The sequence below is a fragment of the Gopherus evgoodei genome, unplaced genomic scaffold, assembly GCF_007399415.2.
Source record: "Gopherus evgoodei ecotype Sinaloan lineage unplaced genomic scaffold, rGopEvg1_v1.p scaffold_49_arrow_ctg1, whole genome shotgun sequence".
NCBI classification, from domain to species: Eukaryota; Metazoa; Chordata; order Testudines; family Testudinidae; genus Gopherus; species Gopherus evgoodei.
Window position 1 is genome coordinate 1,554,264 of NW_022060070.1, and position 6,352 is coordinate 1,560,615.

The window sequence follows — 6,352 nt, forward strand, 5'->3', positions numbered from 1 at the left end:
AGATGCTCCTTGGAGAGATCACAGCATCAGGAAGGCATCCAAGAGTCCTCCTAGACTATGGGCTGAAATGCTTAATTGTGGGTGTGACCCTTCAGCCAAAGGAGGCTGCACCATTGCTGCCAAATCTTCAGAATAGTTTTGTGATAAATAAAGTGTATGGGTGGGGGGGTGTGAGTGTAGGGGGGGGTTGCTCCCTTTTAGGGACACCCAGACAGTCAGTAGCTATAAAATCCCTCTTAGTAGCTGTTCTCTAATTGTTTTCCCTAAACCATATTATTGACTGCCATTAATTATATTTCTAGATTTTTTTTAAACTAATCCCATTCCAGCTTTTCCATTGTTTCCTAATTTGTAAAATCTGTTTTTAAATTTTCCCTTTTTTATAAATACTTTTTTTTTTTGGTTCGGCTACTGCCTGATTGTGTACTTTTGGTCAGGGGCAGCTCTATACATTTTGCCACCCCAAGCACGGAGGGTCCACTGGTCCCATGGCTTTGGGACCAGTGGACCCTCTGCAGGCATGCCACCGAAGGCACCCTGCCTGCTGCCCTAGCAGCGACTGGCAGAGCGCCCCCCGTGGCTTGCCACCCCAGGCATGCACTTGGAGCGCTGCTGCCTGGAGCCGCCCCTGCTTCTGGTTCCAGTGAGATATGGTCAGTTTGTCATTGGTGTTCGTAACTCTAAGGTTCTTCTGTTGGTGCTGTTTAGCGTCCTCCTTGACTGCTAATGGGCTAGAAAGTATTTCATCATCACATGTGATATGAGTACCTGATATTGCTTCTTTCAGAATGCAGAACAAAACTATTTTGTGAACCTTTTCTTTCCAAATGCAGTAAAAAAATGTTTCTAGAACATATCTACCTTTTCTGTGACATTAGCAGTTTCCTTTCTCCCTCTAGGAATTGGCCTACACTTTTTCTACGATTTTCTTCTTAATATATGTCTTTAACATCCCTTATCAATTTTCATAACTTCTAATTTGTATGCTGGGTATAAACTTTACCTTTTCCCCATTTGTTATATATTGCCTCCTTGTCCCCCACCTCCCCAATTGCTGTCTTTCCTTTGCCACTGAATCATGTTTTAAGCAAAAACTGTCCACTTTCTTGACTGTGGAACTATGGCTTTTTGGCTATCTAATACATTCTTCTTAAAGAACTCCCAGTTTTCCATTTCATTTTTCTCTCCAAATTTTTCCTCCCAATCACTTTTTCTGGTAGTTTGCCTCAGCTTTGGGGAATTAGTTCGTCTGAAGTACTAAGGAACTACAGATGCCTCTGGTTGGGTACTGTTCTCTGTCTATTTAATTTGATTGGAATCACTTCCAGTCTTTAGTTTGATCTCCTCTTTTATATGCCATCCTATTTTTCTTTTCTCTAAACTAAACAGTCCCAGACTTTACAGTCTGTCCACATATGGTAGCCTCCTCCATTTTCACAGACTGCTTCAGAAACTCCCTTTCTATTGGTGATATCATTGATAAAGACAGGGTGGCCAAAGCTAAGTGCATGTCCAGAGCAGGTTCTTCTCCATCCCATTCCTAAGGCATTCTAACATTCTCACTGTTTTTCGACTGCTGTGAAAGAGCGGGTGTTTCCATGGAGTTGCTAACAATGACACCCAGGTCTTTTCCCTGAGGCCTGTTCTACTTGAGATGTTTCTCACTGGCACATGTCTGGGAAAGGTTTAGATTTTTTCCTCTCAGATGTTGAAAAACTGGGTTAATGGGGAGCGCCCTAAAGCATGAATTCTCTAACCTGGGTAACAATGAGGGATAACCAGTATCCACACTTGTGTTTCCTGTTGGTGCCTGTTAAGGTTTCCCAAACAAGACATGTAGGAATTATTGTTATGGGGAACACCATGCAATAAGGAATTGGCATTAGTAGGATCAGTTGTTCATAATTAATTTATCTGAATAATGAAAATGGCATTTTTTTGGTGCGTGAAGAGCAACCAATCTGCTTCACCCACGAGAACAGCCTCCGGTTGTGTATGTAGTGTCTCATATTAACATTGTCTCTCCATCCAGGTATTTGTACTGCAACCATCACCCTAGAGCCTGGGCACATTCAGGAAGTCAGCAGAACATACAGTCCACGCACTAGACACCATTCTGCCTCAGAGTTGGACACCTTCTCCCCTACTCCATGTCAGATTGCAACACAACTGACTTCACCAACCCCTCCACCTTCATCCTGCTGGGTATTCCTGGCCTGGAGGCGGCCCATGTCTGAATCTCCATCCCCTTCTGTGCCATATACATCATAGACATCTTGGGGAACTTTACTATCCTGTTCATCGTAAAGATGGAGCCAAACCTCCATGTGCCCATGTTCTATTTCCTTTGCAGCTGGCTGTCACTGACCTGGTCCTGTCTACATCCACCCTACCCAAAACGCTGAGCATCTTCTGGTTCAATTCCAGGGAGATCTATTTCAGTGTCTGCCTCACCCAGATGTACTTCATTTACTGCTTCACAGCGATGGAGTCTGGGATCTTCGTGGCCATGGCTTTTGATCGCTATGTGGCCATTTGTGATCCCCTGAGATATTCCACTACCCTGACTAACCCTTTGGTGGCCAAGATCAGCCTTGCCATGGTGCTGTGCAGTGGCATGTTCATACTGCCCTATCCCTTCCTGGCGAGGCATTGGCCATCATCTCCCAGTCGTACTGTGAGCACATGACTGGGTTGAAGATGGCCTGTGCTGACATCTGTGTCAGTAATTACTGTGGCCTTTTTCTGGCCTTCTTGGTCACTGGTCTGGATGTGCTTTTTATCGCCTTGTCCTATATCCAGATCCTCAGGGCCATCTTCAGACTCCCCACAAAGGACGCCAGGCTCAAGACTTTGGCAACTTGCGGCTCCCACCTCTGTGTTATCTTAGCCTTTTATATCCCAGCTCTCTTCTCCTTCCTCACACACTGGTTTGGCCACAATGTGCCCCTGCATTTCCACATTCTCATAGCCAACATATACCTTCTGGTGCCCCCCATGCTGAACCCCATCATCTATGGTGTGAGGACCAGACAGATCCGGAACAGGCTGCTCCGGCTATTTACTCAGAAAGGAATGAAAGTTTTCTCCTGGTGCCCTGGCTCTCAGACTGAGTTCCATGCAGAGCTGGTTGGTGACATTGGGCTGATCCCTCTTCCCTGAATCACTATCTGGAGAGTGAAAGTGACATTAAGCCCTTTCCTGACCTTATTGTGCTGTGTCTGTGTGCCAAACTGGGAAATCGATCTATGTACAATTCATTAACTCAAAGGGATGCCACTTTTCCAATTTCTGTTAACTGGACCCCTGAGAGGCCGCCTGACTCCTTCCTCCAATCCCCACCCTTGCTGCACATCTCACCTTGAGACTCCACCCACTTCTGCGCCCTTTCCCCCAAGGTCATACTCCTGTTGATCACTCCTCTCCTGCCATCCCCCGTCACTTTCTAGATCATCTCCAGCTTCCTCTCCACCACAGCTGTGCCACCTCTGCTTCGGGGCTGTCAAAAGAGCTGCTTCACCCTGACAAACAGTCTGGCTGCTGGTAGGAAGCAGCCCCCGACGAGTAGAGGTGGCACAAGTTAATGATCTGCCATCTCCCCCCGCCTTGCAGTAACTGGACACTGCCAGTTTCCATTTTTGACCTGACTTTCTGGTTGAAAACTGGTTACCTGGGAACCCTAAATGACACATAGATGACACATAAATGACACATAAATGACACATAAGCCAAAAACTGAACAGTCTGGGTAAAACCCAGATGAGTGGAAACCCTATAAACTCATGTTTGCTTGTACGAAACATCTCTGTCCTTATGTCTTTGGGATTTTCCCGTACTCTTCATTCACATGCCACAGAGGCAGGGAATGGTATGCAGGTGTCATATTGTGTTTACCTGGATCTGGGTATCTCTTGTGCTGTCTAAAGTAGATGAATTGTTTTAGCAACCGCTTTGCAAGGCCTGGGTCTGTTTGCTTTAACAATCTTGTGACCCAATAGTGAGAAATTGGAAAGAGAGTGCACCCAAAGGGAGTTCTGGGAAGGGTGGGCTGAAGCAATGGGAGAATCTGGGGAGCCAGGCCAAAACTAGTCTCCGGGCCTTGGCACATAGCTCTCCATTCCCAGAGGGAGGTGCTAGAACAGAAGCTACACCTTGAGAGTGGGCCTAGAAACCCAACTTCAAAGGCATAGCCTGAATGGTGCTGAGACTCAAAAGAACATGGGACCTGTGTGTGAAACCCAAAAACAGCTGCCCAGGGGGTGTCCAACTGTGACAGGAAACCTGGAGTTGCTACATGGATGCTGCACGGTAGCTAGGGGACTATGAGTGGAAGGCAAGTGCAGCTGGGCAGGGAGGTGTCCACAAGATGTTCCCTTCACCCAAATCTGGCTTTTCTGCCCTCTGTGTTTCCCTACCTCTTGTAAGATATCATTGGAAAAGTTCTAATCTACTGAATGTGTTCATCCTATTTATGTGCATGTATCATGAATATGAAGCATATGAGGACCATTCAGGGTAATTCAGGAACTTGATGACTCTTAAGCAAGAAACAATTGGCTGTGAATGGATTTGTTTTCCTGTAGATCTGTGGGATGCCTGTGCAAGAGGAGGGGTGCTGTGAAGGCCTGTGTCTGTGTCACCTGATACTGGAATCCATCTTGGAGCTGATACAGTCAAACCTCGCAATAACGCGCCCCGCCATAACACAAAATCGCATATAACGTGATCATAAGTTGGTTCCCCAATGCCATGGCATGCACCGGGACATTGATGTGCCCCTTCCTAGTGCCCAACAGGGGAGAGAAGCTCCAGTCCTGTGTCTGATGGGGACAGAGAGCACCGGCGCCCGCAGCCCTGGAGTTCTCTGTCCCCAGCAGGCGCAGGGCCGCGACTCCTCTCCCCTGCTGAGCACTAAGCACTAGGGGTGTAGGCACTACATGGCGCACATCAATGCACCGCATTGGGAACCACTGACTTAAACTGACCGGCTTGAAACCCTGCTATACCGCAACCCCTCATTTATTGCAATGGAATTTTTTGGACCCCAAACATTACGTTAGAGAGCGGTTTCACTGTATTTGTTCACAAGGTGTGGGGGGGGGAGTTTGAACAAAGAGACACACGATTCCAGGCTTTTGTCAAATCTATATAAGTGTGTGAAGCAAGACAAGAAGGGACGATACCCCAACTTACCACCCAAGATGTCTGCTGGATCTAACAGACACTGAGCAGGAGGAAGGATTTGGCTTGGACTAGAAATGAGTCTAATCTGTAAAAGAAGCGTATTGGAACATCTTTGAGAGTGAGATATAACACTCAATAAGTTTCATAGTGTATTAAGCTTAGCTTTGCATGTTTGTTTTATTTTGCTTAGTAACTTCCTTTGTTCTGTCTGTTACCTCTTCTGATCATTTAAATCCGACCGTTTGTACTTCATAAAATCACTTTTGTTTATTAATAAACCCAGTGTAAGTAATTGTTATCTAGAGGTGGAGGGCAAATTGTATCCCTCTCTCTCTTTACTTCAAGGAAGAGGGCGAACAATATGAACTTATACTGTGTAAAATATTAGGGTGTAAGGCTGATTTGTCTGGGGTTCAGGTCCCACTGGGGCTGTGCAGTTGGGAGCCATTCCAGAGCTGAGCTCAGCTCAGTGTCTGTGTTCTGCAAAGGGGTGCGGCTCAGTCTGTGTGTCTGGCCTGAAGGAGGCCTGGAGTTTCTGGCTCAGTAAGACAGAAGCAAGGGGTGCCCAGGCTGGCAGAAGGCTCAGGCTCAGTGGTATCTCAGCACATTAAGTGACTGTCCCACAGGGGTCCCAATGAGGGAACCAGTCACACCCTGTTCTAGTGGGTTTCATCCCATCTCTCTCTTTCTCTCCCCCGAGTCATGCAAAACTGTTCATCTCTCCCTTTCCTTTGTAATTCACTATGTGACTTATACATAGAATAAGTTTTGCTGAAATCATAGAATATCAGGGTTAAAAGGGACTTCAGGAGATCTTCTAGTCCAACCCCCTGCTCAAAGCAGGACCAACCCCAACTAAATCATCCCAGCCAGGGCTTTGTCAAGCCTGACCTTAAAAACCTCTAAGGAAGGAGATTCCACCACCTCCCTAGGGAACCCATTCCAGTGCTTCACCCTCCTAGTGAAAATGTTTTTCCTAATATCCAACCTAGACCTCCCCCACTGCAACTTGAGACCATTACTCCTTGTTCTGTCATCTGCCACCACTGAGAACAGCCGAGCTCCATCCTCTTTGGAACTCTCTTTCGGGTAGTTGAAAGCAGCTGTCAAATCCTCCCTCATTCTTCTCTTCTGCAGACTAAACAATCCCAGTTCCCTCAGCTTCTCC

The 6,352-nt window shown here is 46.6% G+C and overlaps 1 pseudogene; it reads left to right on the forward strand.

Moving 5' to 3' along the window:
• The first annotated feature begins 2,150 nt into the window (after nucleotides 1-2,150).
• Nucleotides 2,151-3,162, forward strand: LOC115643016 (annotated as a pseudogene).
• Nucleotides 3,163-6,352: the final 3,190 nt, after the last annotated feature.